Here is a 14,786-nt window from a genome sequence, read left to right on the forward strand (position 1 = left end):
TTTCTCAGTATGACTTTGAGTACTAGAGATTATCCATACCATTATAATTTTGGCACAGGGAACATCAGGAGCTTGGATGCCTCATCAGACTCCAGCACCTACTGATTCAAACTGGAGAAGCAGCAGCAGCCACTCCTGCTGGAGGTGTTCTTGCCTCTTCACTCAAGGCAGCTCATGTCAAAAGCAGTTCTCCTGAGGCATGTGTTGGCTGAGGCAGCCTCTTTGATGAGTAAAGCACGACTGTGTGTTCTCTAGATAATGGAAACATTTGTACCATTCCCGTACCTTGACCAGATATGTTTTCCTGAAATAGGTGTCTGCCATGTACACACACTTATGTCACATCTCTCCCCTCACACTGGCACACGGAAGGAGTAAGTCAAAAAGCACAGGTTTATTTTGTATTATCCAAGATATCCATGAAATGTGAATATTATACATGACATAACTGCACAGCTTTCTAACACGTCCAATTTTTACAACAGCCGAGAGATGCAAACTGCACCTGCTGAAAAGGCTACACCAGGACCAGTCCTCAACAACCCTCTTGTCAACACACCACCCTTCCCAGACACACCGTCCTCACAGCTGGCCTCTGTATTCCCTGCCCTTTCATCAAAGTGACCCAGGGTGATAGATAACTAATATTTGATGACACGATTAACTTTGGCTGAAATGAGTCTGAGTGTGCTCAGGGAAGCAGTTCAGTTTGCTTCCCTAGCAGGGGCAATAACCTCCCAGAGAGAGCGAGCAAGCAAGCGTGCAAGAAGCCTCCTTCTTTAACCAGCACAGCTGCTGACAAAGGAGGCTGTATCTCTTGCCTTCTCTGAAGTTAATCCCAGCAGTTTAAAGCAGACTTGTGAAAAAAACATGAATCTGAAGTAACTCTAAAATGCTACTCCAAGGACACATTAGTTCCACTTGAGCCAAAGTATATGCCAGACGCAATAGGTCAGGTTCTAGTCGAAGAGATTGCAGAGAAAGTAAGAGCTAATAATTCTTAATTTGGCATAACACGACATTCCCAACAGCTTCTCTCTCTCCTTCCAGTAATTGCATCTTGGCAGTGTACATATTAAAAAAATTATTGCACAAAAGATGTTCTGTTGGGGGGGAATAGGAAAGCACCTTTCTTTGTGTCATTTTGAAAACTGAAGACACTTTTACTGAAAGGCAAAATATGCTGATCAAAGCACGATGGGGACAAAACCTCATTCATTCCTTATTTGTTTAAGAATTACCAAAAAGAAACATTTTTGCAGGAGGCTAAGGCAACAGTAATTTAGACAATAATAAATTGAGCATTGTAAGAATAACTATTCCATTGAATAAAAGAACTCTGGCAAGAAACTTTTCACATAGCATTCAACAGACATTCAAATAAATGAATGAAGTATGCAAGTTAAATTACTTCAAAAATAAAGACTTTCCAGAGGTTTACCATAATGACAACATTGTATAGAAAGATACAATAGCTCTTTGTAGCCTAAAAATTGTCAGTTTTATTTTACAAAGATGACTTGCAAAAGCATCTTGTCATGACAATTGAGTTTTGAGGAAAAAACAACCTGTCATTTGATAAATAGATGAAATTAACTGTCATTAAAGCCACTTAAGCACTCCTCCTTCCTGTTATCCTTCTCATCTTGGCAGTAACTGATAAGAAGATTTCAGGGAGGCTCAGTCATTGATGGCAGGATCTAGAAAAGAAACAATTTTGCATACAGTTATCATTCACATTCACAGCTTCTAGTTACTCTATTTCACTAACCTGCACTTAATTGGCTTCCTTCTGCCACTGGCATGAGCACAATGGACCACATGCTTCATACAAATCACCACTCACTGCTGCAATTACACCTTATACCACGAGAATATCGAAGTGGTTGCAATGCTATCATGTTGATAGTGCATACAGAAGTAAAATTAACAAAGTCCTGTTACCCACCAACTCTGAATTGCTAATACCAGCCATGTGTGTCAACCAGTAGGGACCAGACATTACTTATTATCATGCAGTTCATTACTTATGGGACATAGCTGAACTTGAGACTGGTAGATTTCTCTGTAACTTCTGGAAAATATACTTCTTGTCAACAAAAACACACCACCAAAATAAATGAAGGACCAGATGCAATGGTTACAAGAGAATTAGTGAAGAGGAAAACTACAACTGCCTATTTTCCCAAAAAATTCCAAGATTTTGTTTGGCTAAGCAAGCAGCTTCAAGAGGAAAGGAGGACATGGATTGGGCAAAGAAAAAGATCTGAGCCTGGCATATCCAGAATAACTCCCATGCAACCCTGGAAGGCTGTGTGCATGGCAACCCCACTTCCAACATAGAGTAATTAATTGTATTCCCACATTAAAGCTACCATGGCACACCTCCACCTTGGCAGATTTCTGTCTGGCTTTAATCTTCTCCATCTTCCACATGCCAGGTTCCTCACACCAACTGGCCCTCACTGACAGCTGAGTTTTTAATGCCATACAGTACCTCGATGCAAACAAGTTTTGCCCTTTTTTTCCACCATTCTCTAGACTACACAGCCATTTAGTCATTGCACTGACATAACAATTCCACCTTCTCTACCATAGTGTAGCTGTACATCCACTGATGTGAGAATGGGAAGTGAGGGTCTTTATCCCTACAGGAGCCTTTCACTGAGCAACTTGCATCATTTTTCATGCTGAGGACAGAGCATATGGTCCTTCGAAGGGACATCAAAATAAATATGACAGGTCACTGCAATCATCATACCGAATGAATTCAAATGATGCCATACCTAAAATGAAATGTGTGCACATAATAAAGATTCAAATGACAAAAAAAAAAAAATCCCCCACCCTTTATCCCTCTTTGAATTATTTATGAATTCTGCAACTCCAGCTGTTGCCACCAGCCCAAGGACATTACTTCATTTTGGGAATGACACTTCACATTAAAAGATAAGTTAACAAAACAAAACAAAAAAGGACACTGTGGGCCCTCCTTAAAAGCCACAGCAAAGCGCAATACATCTTTTCCCAGCATTTACAATGGAAAATAATCAACAATCAATTCCGTTCATGTTTCTCAACTTGTTTCAATAATTCCAGACACAGATTTCAACACTCATGCATTAAAGTCAGCCATGCCTTTTTAACCATTGCAGTTAGGCAAGACTTTCAAAGCATCTTGGATCCCTCACATATTTTTTTAGGGTTATCTCCATCTTGCAGTTCACCATAAACCACTTGCCAGCATATCTAAGATATGATAGTATCTGCGATACTATCAGCACTCAAGTTAGTGACAGTTTTTAGTACATAAAATGGTCATCCCAAGAAAACGTGGACATTCTGCATATACACAATATATGAAATACATTTTTTATTATGCAGTAATTTTTTCATAAATGATAACACCTTCAACATGTGCAGTTTAGGGAACAAAGAATTGTTTTCAACTAATCATGGCATTTAGATTAGCAAATTCTACATAGTGCTATCTGCCCACTCATGGACTGCTCTGATTTGGGTTCCATCATATATTAGTTCTTAGATTTCAAACAAACAAATTGGCAGGGAGTGTGGGGATGGCTCAGCCAGTAAGCACAATTTCCATCACCTACATTAACATGCACTCCTTCCCTCCCACACTCTTTAAACTATGAACTCATTTTGCTTGGCTGATCTGGAGAGCAAGATAACACAGATGCTGAGTAAACAGGAAAATAATAACTTTTTTTAAAAAAATCAACCATTGGTTTTGGTTGCTACCTTATTCATAGTGGAATCTGATTATTAAATAGGTATAGAGATCTGAACTGTTACACAAAACCACCCACACCATTAACATCGCATCACCTTTCCACTACAGGAGCATATTGATGCACTGTGTTCATGTCAGGTCTGAAATTAACTGAAATGGGTCAAAATTTGCAAGTTGCCAAGCCTGGAGGGACATATGACCCGTAAATATTAGCCCTTCATGATTTACCAACAGCCTCTTCTCTGCCACAAAGGAGATTACTGTGTTCTTACCCATGACCTTCATTTCACAGCGTTTTACGCTTTTACCTAACTGAACAGCAGTTGGGTTTATGTTCTGCTCCTGGGAGATCCCAAATTCCATAGGAACTTTTAACCAGTTAATTATTTGGGAATGTTTTTTGTCTGAGTTTTTATTTTTTTCTCCTCCATAATCACCTGAAAGTGGACTCACAGTTGTCACAATTCTAACACCAAAAGGAGATATGTGAATAAACCTCAGAGCTTCCACGGTACCAGGAATCTCCAGTATTCCCCACAAAGCTTGCAAGTCACTTGTCAGCTTTCTGCAGCCAAGAATACACCATTTGCCTTTAGTGCCAAGCACATGGTTCAGACCTGAGCTAGAATGCCAGACATTTAATAAGCAAACTCATCTTTGGGAAAAGCAGCAAAGCAAGAGTTGTTACCTGTCTTGCAAGTGAAACAAGCCAATGGCTTGCAAGCAGAGCCCACTTTAGTTTCGCTGTCAGCAGTACCTCCAGCAGTATCTGCTGTTATTCAGTTTGGTACCACTGAGCTCATGCAGTGTTATTCAGGAAAAGGAGATGTTGTTTAAGCAAACGTTTATTTGCCCTTCAGTCTGCATCAGAACTGGCACCCAGCCCTGATCAGTCTCCCTCTTCCTTGCTACTGTGAGAAAGCTACCAAAAAAGAGCATTCCCCTCCCATCTCCTGCTGTTGGCCAAAGAAATAAAACGTACAGAAACAAAGAAAACAGGCAGAGAACTCGGGATGTGTAAAATACCACCGAGCAGGAAATTAAGGTTCAACATTGGAACATTTGTAGACCTCTTGTAACATTTAACAAGAGCCCCAAAGTCTCCTGTTGTCAGGGCTATATATTTGAGTCTATTACTGCCTCACCATTAATAATTCTCAAAAATTTTGGAAATCCCAGGTGCTGTGCACAAACCCTCTCAAAAGTACAATTATTTACAGTTGTAACCCACTCAAAAGTACATCACATTTTTTTCTGAAAATTAACAAAGTAAAAACAGGAACATATCTCACATTCCAGGGTTGCCATTTAACTCTCAATGCCACAGGTTCTCAAGTGCCTCCTGAAATACTTTCTAGCTGTGCTAAAGGAATGACATTTGGAAAAAAATCACCTGTGTGCTGATAGGAAAACATCCTTCTGAAGATTTTCACAAGCTAGTTGGATGCAATTGAAGTCAGTCCTCAGAAAATAAGGGAAGTCGTCTTCGTGCCCAAACATGCTCACTAAATGCTTCTGGCTATGACATCGTTTCATAATTGACACATTATATAAAAACACCTCAAGAAGATATCTTTTTGTATATGTCTGGATTACACAGCTATTTATACCCAGTGCCTCTGCAGAGCCTTCCCATTGTTGCACAATGCTCTTGAATACAAATGACCAATTGATCCTTTCACATGATAGGGTGGTTTGGTGGGGTTTTTTTTAGCGTTCAATTCTTTCAATGGTAAAAAGAATTGTACCTCAGCATGGCCTTAAATCTAATCCTTACTCTGAACAACTGAAGTACATTCGTATTAATCTATTAGATGCTTTTCCACACCACACCTATGGCACTGCATAAGTTACTGTAATTTAAATGAATCACTGCTTGAAAATTCTCATTTGGTAAGAAAAATGCAGTGCTCCATGGTACAGAAAGAAAAATGTGCACTATGGTAACTAAGTTTTATAACACAGTATATCTGGGTGCTCATAAACCAGCTACTCTAAACTGTTAAAGGACAAGAATATTAGACCGATCACACAGAACACGCATCATTATGCCAAGAAGTCAATAACATGAAATCAAATCTACAGTTTATTTAGATATATTTCCATGCCCATATTGAGAATCCACATTAAAAATGCCATTAGGCTGGTTGAAGAATATTACTGCAAAAGACATTTACACCAACAGTAATTCTATCTCCGTCCTGGATAACTTGCATTTTTCTCTTTAAATGTTTGATCTCCTGAAATATATTGAAGACAAAAACTTGGGGGAAAAAAAAAAAAGAAGGGGAAAAAAACCAAACAGAAAATCCCTGAAGTTCTTTTGTTACATTATTCTACATATTACTACTGTTTAAGGATGAGTTGTTTAAGATTGCACATTTCAACTATCTAACAGTAAAGAATGAAAAGCTTCTTGCTACAAGCTAAAAAGAAAGTCTTTACCATGCTCCTTGAAGAGCTCATTTTCACATTACTCAGGCTTCATTATGCTGAATCAATATTCGTTTAGTCACTGGGGTTATTGACATATTTTAAAATAAAAGTATACCCTTCAGCTACTGCACTCATTACGGGTAATTTGTCTTGTCAGGGAGCAGGGAATATTATCCCAGTCTTTCAGGGGCTGACAGCCCATGGAAATACCTCCCCTTGGTTACAACTGTAAATAATTTTAAGGTAAAATATTGAAAAATCAATGACTGTTTCCTGCAATCTGTCACAAACAAATCAATCATAATCTGCACAGCCAGAGAGTATGATTTGAAGGAGATGAGAGCAGATGTAATTCTTGGCTGGAATCTCTCATTTCAAAATCACTTCACATAATGGTGTCATCATTTAAACACTTAGCAGTCACTGCAACTGCCACTCATAACATCTAGTTGGACAAAACCACAAGGAAGAGGAGGAGAAATGCCACTGCTGTTATGTAAACAAACACTTTATTTCAGTGGTTGCAACATTAGCAAATTCTACAGATAGAACAGCAAGGCTCCCCTCTCCACAAAAGTCCAAGACACTTTTCTTTCTCAATGGGAGACTCAAATTAGCTTCCCAAAATGCAAACCATTTTAAATTTTAAAACAAAACTTCATAAGGTTTCATAAAAGGTAAGCAATAATATCTAGTACTAATACTACTTCTAAAAATATTTCAGTTTCATTCACTCCAAACCACTCGTAACAGAATTATGCACCAAATTCTTAGTAGATTAAGGAAGGAGAATTATCTGAGGTACCTTTGTCTTTTTAAGAGCAATAAGGATTTCAAGGCTTCTTTGTCCCCTACATATTACATTTCACATCTAATTTTCATTAAGCACACAATGATTCAACTTTAGGGTAGGGAAAAGACTGCAGAGTACAGGGGAAATAAAGTCATAATATACATAAATGAACTGCTAATATATTTTCAACTTGCATTTAAAGATTAAATGTTGTATACGGAATTACATTTTTATAAAAGATCAATTCATACATAAAGAATTAACTACAGCAGTCAGAATGCTATAAATCCGATCTTTGTAAATGTGAATAATTTGTGTAAAACTAATCTTTTTTTATAGAGTAACACTAATGCTTGGACTGAAATTATTTCCTCATTTGTCCCCCACCTCACTACATTTTCACCCTGACACTACAGAGTTTGAGAGAATTCTCTGCAGATCAGACATGACAAAAAAGCAGCACACAGGATGAAACTGCTGTGCAACTGCAACCATGGGCCTAAGCCTGCATTCCTTGCACAAACAAAATTCACAAACGCTCATGGAGTGTTTCACTCTGGAGTCTATAATTTGAGCTCTTAATCTTTAATGTGCAGAGCCCGTTATCACATACTCATTTTAATCACATTAACCTTACCAACTCCTGAATATTTATCTCACAACTGTGAGACTAAGAAAAAAAATGTAATCAAAAAGATGAAACTATTTTCTCTTTGCTTGAAAAAAAATCCCTTAATGCTGTTTTTTAAAATGAAATAATAGGGTATATTGTACATCAAGTAAACCTCTCCAAGGTTTGCCTTCTTTTAAAGCAGGCTTTAAGTCCCTTTATCTTCTACATGGAAAACACACATCTCTAACTATTGATACACATCAAAACCACTATTGTTTGTAACAGCTGGACAGATTCTCTTTCTTAGCAAAATAAACTATTAAAAAAAACCCACACAAGTCAAGTCTTAGACCAGAAGAAACAGTGAGTGCCTTAGAGGGTAACTAAGTGTAAATATCAGCCGTGAAGCGGATCAGCTTATCGTGGGGAAAGGCCGCCCTATCGCGAAGGGAAGCGGGAGGAGGCAGGGGGTGAGTAATTGCTAAAAACAAATGTAGCTCCTAGAAATGAGTTGCAGTACCTCACTTTTTCCCTGGGTGAGATCTATAATGAAGCTATCCGACAGACAGCCTCAGGCTCCTCAGCCCTTTCCAATCTCCTCACCGGCCAGCGACGCTCAGGGAGGGAAGAGCGTGCTCGCTACATTAAGCCATGGTGGGAGGGAGAAGCACTGTGCCACTCTGAACCTGTCGGCATCTCTCCCCACTGCCATTCCCCTGAGCCAGGTTGTTATTTCTTGTGACAATCACCTAATTAGGTGGGTCAAGAATTGCAGAAGATAGAAGAGATTCATCCTTCCTACATGCCAGCTCTCCTATTTGTAAAAATGAAGGCAATGACTCTTCCCCTCCATTGTAAGGCACTTAATAAATGTTAATAATAATTAAGTCAGTCACATCTCCCAGACAACACTGTCAGATCTTTTCTTGCAATATTTGAGAACTACTGGGCTCAGGAGGGAGCTCCAGACAGAAAAGGACTCACAAATGCCATCCTTCGTTGCAAGAGGTCACAGAGGGCTGTGCCACAACAGACATTTCACAACCACTCCCTGACAAGGGAAGCCCTGAGAAAAAAGAACAGCACATGCTGTGGCACTACAGATGTTTATGGGTCAGCACTGTAAGTGCTATTTTCTGCTGGACAAAGCATTAAGATGCTGTAACAGCTATGAGGACTGTGAAGTCTTTCTGGTTAAGAAGTTGAACTAGCTTCAATTTCTTGAATAAAAAGGTGTTTTTCTTCATTCCATCTTTATCAAGAAACAAAAGAATTACAGGCTATGAAAGAGCTGAAAAAAGAAAACATGTTAGTTTAAAAAAAGCTATTAGCATTTCCTCTATTACCTACCTTCTCCATTTACTACTCTCACTCATAATGTTCATTTAAGCCACTGGCACATGTTCATTTATTTAATGTACCTCCACATGATCACCAAACAACATAGCAATGCAATATTACATCATGCAACATAATTGATATTACACTATTAGCAATACTCTACCTAATGAAGTTTAAAAGTCTTCATGTTTGGGCATTATGGAAAGAAGAAGAATCCTGTTTTGAAATAGCTCTGCCTTCCAATTCTCTTCATCCCTTCTTCAATATTGCTAAGACCATCTCATCTCACTGAGCTCACCTGGAGGACAAAAATAGAAAGAAAAGAAGAGCATACTTATTACAATTCTTATCACCTGCACTGCATGATCTTCTCAACAGAAACAGGACTAAAGCTGATGTATGGGGAAACATTAATTTTGGATTTTGTTAGAGACTGAACCTACTACCAAAAGGAATGTGCCACTACTGTAATGACTTGTTTAATGAATCATAACACACAAAAAGCAGACTACTTACCATTAACTCTGAATAGGACTTAATATGATTAAAAAGAGCTGCAAGCCCAGATGCATTCTGGCTTGTATGAGGTCTCTTCCCGTACTCAGGCAGGTATGGGATAGGATGGACTGCTGGGTTCATTTTCCCCACTGTGAACCTCACTGCTTCTGCTCGTGGGTGCATCCTATAAAGACAAAAACGCAGACATGTGGAGGGGCTCACCACAAAGCGGTGCCTATGGAAATCAAAGAGCTGTGGAATACAAAAATTTAATGGTATTTAGCTAATGAATCAGTAACAGCATTAATAACTTGCTCTTGCTCAAAAGCACAACAGTCTAACAATCATATGAGCACGGACACCAACTTAAATCTGAACATGTGTGGGACAAGCAGAGAGTTCCAGTTAGGTAAACTGAGGCTGAAGTTACATGAACAAATCTAGGTCATGGGATGTGCCAGAAACGGAAGAAGAAAAGGTCTAGTCCCTTGCCTTCTACCAAGTGTTCCCATCCCTTTCTCAGCCAGTATAAAAGTCTCTCAGTCCTTCTGCTGTCTCCTCTCAAAGATCTATCCGGGTGACCTCAGCTTGAGTTTCACTCAGGGACACAGTAGCACAGTTTATACTACAGAGAATATCAGCTGAATTCTAACCAAAGCAATAAATTAAATACTGAAATAAACTTAAGAAAAAGCATAGAGAAAAAAATACCTTTAAAATAACCTTTGAAACCCAGGCTCTACAGAGCTGTCCCTCTTCTCAAGAGACATTCATGAAACCTAATGTCTACAGAAGCTGGGATACAGTAAGGTCCTTCCTAGATAACAGCCAGCAAGCCAGCACAAACAAAGTAATTCTTGCACTGCCAATATCATAAAGAAGTTGTAGGCACCTTTTTATAATGACAGAGTATTCTTAATAAAAGCTTCAAGCAGGTTTTACAGCTGCATATTATCCAATGAAACCAGTAATAAACTGTGCTGTAGAATTATTTAGTGCAACTCCAATACACCAAGAGCCACAGCCTCAGTTTTATTTATCACACAGGCTAAAATGTTAGTTCTTGGCTTTACAGTAGCAGTCAAGCCTGTAGCTATCTTTTATTCCAGCACGCTGCCATCTGGATATTGATAGTTTGCTATGGGATATGAAAGAAGAGCACAGTTACCTAATACAGCTTAATTGAAAACAGAGGACCTACGTATTATACCATGCATTATTCTATATAAAATTAAATCTGAAGGGCATGAAAATTTCTGTAGGTGTCAGCAGAGATTATTTCAGAGGTAAATGCTATGTTCTTGATCTGTGCTCAAAATGCTAAGAAATATTGCAAAAAATATGTGCTTATGAAAAGAAGGAGCTAGGTTTTGCTCCATTGTGAAAAAAGAAGTTGCTCAGGAAGATGCATCTCCTTCAGGAAAAGAGTGACCAGTCCCAAGTTTATTAGTACCGTAAACTCTGTTATAATAATCCATATTCACCTTGAAAGGTCCAACTGCTTTGCTTTTTTCCCCTCAAACAATGACTTATGTATTAAAAAACCCACATTATTCTGGCTCTACAAATACACACGTTAATCTGAAAAAAAAACAGTTTCAAGAATCATTCACATTTGCATTATCCACATTAAGGGACAGAAACTAAAAAGCTCTAATATTAATAAAAACCAGAAATTATTAACTGCTAAAAAGAACTATTTGGGTGTAGGGCTAGAAAGTCTACCTGGTTCTATGTTTCTCCTCAGAGAGGTACCGCTGAGCTCTTGCAAACACCGGCCATAAGGACTGCAAATATATGTAAGTAAAGCAGATAAAGCACAAAACCTTTGGAACACAACACTGCTATTAAAAGTCACCCACCTCTAACACCCACACGGGAGGCCAGATTCCAGCTACAGGAGCTCCCACCATGCTGCAGCACCTGCATTCAAAAGGGATTTTGCCACCATATGGGAAACTATGGGCACACACACGTCCCATAAAATGGCACGGGGAGCCACAGCCATTCTTCCCACTGAGTTGCTCTTCATTTGTTATAAGGACCAACTAAGAGTAGATGCAGTTTGCTTTAAGTGAAAAACTTGTTCCAGACATGAAAGAGAACAGTTTTTCATTTTTCACCGAGAGCCTATTTTCTGCATATGTCCATGGAACTGTAAGTAAAATAAACTCTAAAGACATCCCTAACTTAGTCCATATTATGCCAACAAATTCAAGCAAATAATGCCATTTAAGTTAATTACAGGAAACTTCAAGGAAACTGAAATACAATTTCAGGTTCTCCCACAATACTGTCAAGATCTTTGGAGTTACATGTTCAATACAATAACTAGGTGCTTAAAAGGCTTGCCAGCTGCACTTCTGTGTTTTATTCCACTCACTAAAAAGGTTTGCTGAAGCAATTTAAAAAAAAAACAACTGAGACTGATAATTGGGTTCCCTCTAGCAGACAAAAAATTACTTTACATAGAAAGGCTTGAAAGAAAAACAAAACTTTATCTAAGGTAACTAATATCCAACTGCTAGACACAGAAGAGTTATTCCAGGTGTTCACAAGTTTATATCTCAGACCACAAACACAGAGTGTGAACAAGGAGCATCTTGGGCAATGTCAGTGCAGGCAAAAGGAACAGCAGAGCAGTGGAGGGTGTCTTGCAGAGAGAGCTCTTCCCAAGACTGTTCACCTAGGCTAAGAGCCACAAAACACCAGCATTTCCACTGCTCTCACTGACCCTGTAACTCCCAGCACTTCATCCTAGGGAAGCCAGCAGCAGTATCTGCAGTAGTGTCCCTAAGTTTTACAGCCAATATTTTACATGCATTTTTTTTAGCTCTAGCTCAGTTAATAATATACTGATTTAACATAGAAAGACACAAGCCCCTCCCTCCTCTTTGCATGCTAATTAGTTTTACTTCCATGGTAGTGCAAAGATGAGAAAAGAAAATTTTTTTCTCTTCATGCCTAATTTAAAAAATGAATATTCACGTGTATTTATTTCTCTCTGTTATGAGTTAACACTTTTAAATATAGTGTATAAAACATCTCTTATCAGATGCTTCCAGCAGCAATTTCCATCTGAGTCTCAGGGGTTTCTTTTTATAGGCCAGCCTTATACAAAACACAATATATGGGAGGGGGATTACTTTTTAAAATTTTTTTAAGAGGATTCCCTTACAGATCTCTTGGTAATATATTCACAAATCGAATTGGAGAAACAAATCATTCAGTAAGTGTCTAAGGTCGGGTACTCTGATAAAGAAATATCAAAAAGGTTTTGAGAAAACAGCCTCCTTCTCATCTACGCTTGTAAAAAGAAAAAAAAAAGTTGAAATGATCTCCTAATGCATCTCCCTTCATAATTCATGCCGAAAGATGACATTTTCTCAGGATCTTAATTAAGATAATGATGAACACCTGTGTCGGCATTCTTTGGCAAGACAGCATTATCCATCATAATCTTTTAAGTACTCTCAAAAAAACCAACAAAATCGTATGACGGAACCAATCTGTTGCCTCTCCTTGCACTAAGTTTTACATCTCAGACACACACAAGAACGATTAGATCTTTAAAGACTGCAATAAAAGCGGGATCGTTAGATTTTAAAGTTTCAACAGAAAGTAGCTACTAAAGTAATTAAATTAAGGTGTATCATATCCAAGATATCCAAGTTTAACTCCATTCACTACAAGCCACCTGGAACCAAACCACTCACAGTTAGAGTCTGCCAATGGCTGTACTTTTAAAATACAGTTTGCTGTTATTTTAAAGACGCCTCTGCTTCTTTTTCTGCTCCCAGAAAGAAAATATTCACAGCTGATCCCTATTACATACTTAGGCACTAATTTATTAAGCTATTTTACGCTGTGCCACATATGTTTGTATACCCTAAATGAAATTATGCAAAAGAAACCAGTGTAGAAAAACAAATATGCAAATTCAAATGTTACTACATTTTGGGTCATATTTTGTGCAGGCATCTCAAATCCAAGTTGCCCTCTTGTCAAAAACCCTACTGGAGTCCGACTACTAAACTAACCAAAGATCCTTTCAAACAGCCGTGCAGGACTAGCCCATGAGACTGAAGATTATAAAAATAGTGATTTTAATTATTTATTTATATAAGCAGAATTTAAATTCACATGCCTTTATTTAAATAAAGTTAAGAATGCACTTCCCATCGTTAAGCAAGATTTTAAGGGTAAATGTTTCTTCTATTGAATTAATAATTTATCTGTCAAAAAATTATGAGAAAAATATATTAAGTCCAGAAATTTAATATCAATTTGCAGTGATAAAGTTTCACTGGCAGCTACACAGTACTCAGTCTCCTGATACCAAGAACTCATCTATACTTTCAAATGTACCTACCTTCAGTAAAAATGAAGAGAAGCAACAAATGCATCCTCAAGCCCCACATTTGTTAACAGAACTGACAGAACAACATAAACAACGGTCTTGAAACAAACTTATTTCCCTTCAACCACATAGCTCAAAAGTCCTGTAAAGCAGATTAGTCTTAGGCTTTCACATTTTAATATGCCTATCAGAGGAAAAAGTTGCTGTGACTAGTCATTCAGCAGAGCTATCAATGTGCAAATAAAGCAGAAAATAGAGACATCCTTAAGAAATGAGTCTCAAATTTGATATAAAGTGAAGGTGACAACCACAGCAATAGAACTATAAACTAAATGTTTCAATATCTTGAATAATTATCTACAGTTCTTTTAAAACTGCAAAGAATATAATAGTGGCATAATGCAGCGAGAATGTCAGTTTGATAGACATTTACAATCCTGGCGGCATAAGAGTCCTATCACTGCCGTTTATTAATCAGCTCTGGTATTATGTTGCAATGCATGAAACTATGCATGAACTCACCACAGTTTCCAAAATGTGCGCCTACAGAAGAAAGATTAGTGGAACATCAGAAATAAAGAGGGTAATTTTACATGACGTTAACCTTACCTCCTTCCTCAAAAAAGTCAGACGCCATGGGAAGATGGTTAAAACTTCTGCTTCTCCCTACAAAGAAAGGAACACGGAAAAGGGTTTAGTTATTCTACTACTCGCATATAAAATGAATGTTAAATGTATAAAACTTGACCAGATGATATCTCACTCCCCGAACAAGAGGGATTGTCAGAGGATTATGACAGAAGCGCTTTTGAGTGGGAAAAGAAATGCGGCGCTCCAGAGCAATCGCAAAATGAACCCGGGGACAAACACCGGTGACATCGTGCAGCTGAAAACTGATGAAAGTGCACACCTGTGTGGATCGAGCATGTAAAGGGAGCGTGCGAGCCGGGGACCCGTCCCGCTTACGGGGGCAAAACCGCATGGATTTTAA

The 14,786-nt window shown here is 38.3% G+C and overlaps 1 long non-coding RNA gene across 2 annotated transcripts; it reads right to left on the reverse strand.

Moving 5' to 3' along the window:
- Window positions 1-386: 386 nt before the first annotated feature.
- LOC108642380 lies at window positions 387-14,463 on the reverse strand. Of its 2 annotated transcripts, XR_003916394.1 has the most exons (5): window positions 14,405-14,463; window positions 11,298-11,358; window positions 9,454-9,619; window positions 9,101-9,235; window positions 387-1,700 (listed from the first exon to the last, which is right to left on the reverse strand). It is a non-coding gene; the product is annotated as an uncharacterized LOC108642380 (long non-coding RNA). The 2 variants fall into 2 exon arrangements; XR_003916393.1 differs by lacking the exon at window positions 11,298-11,358.
- Between the last annotated feature and the right edge of the window lie 323 nt (window positions 14,464-14,786).

The sequence above is a fragment of the Manacus vitellinus genome, unplaced genomic scaffold (genome assembly GCF_001715985.3).
Source record: "Manacus vitellinus isolate BGI_N305 unplaced genomic scaffold, ASM171598v3 scaffold_10_pilon, whole genome shotgun sequence".
Classification (NCBI taxonomy): domain Eukaryota; kingdom Metazoa; phylum Chordata; class Aves; order Passeriformes; family Pipridae; genus Manacus; species Manacus vitellinus.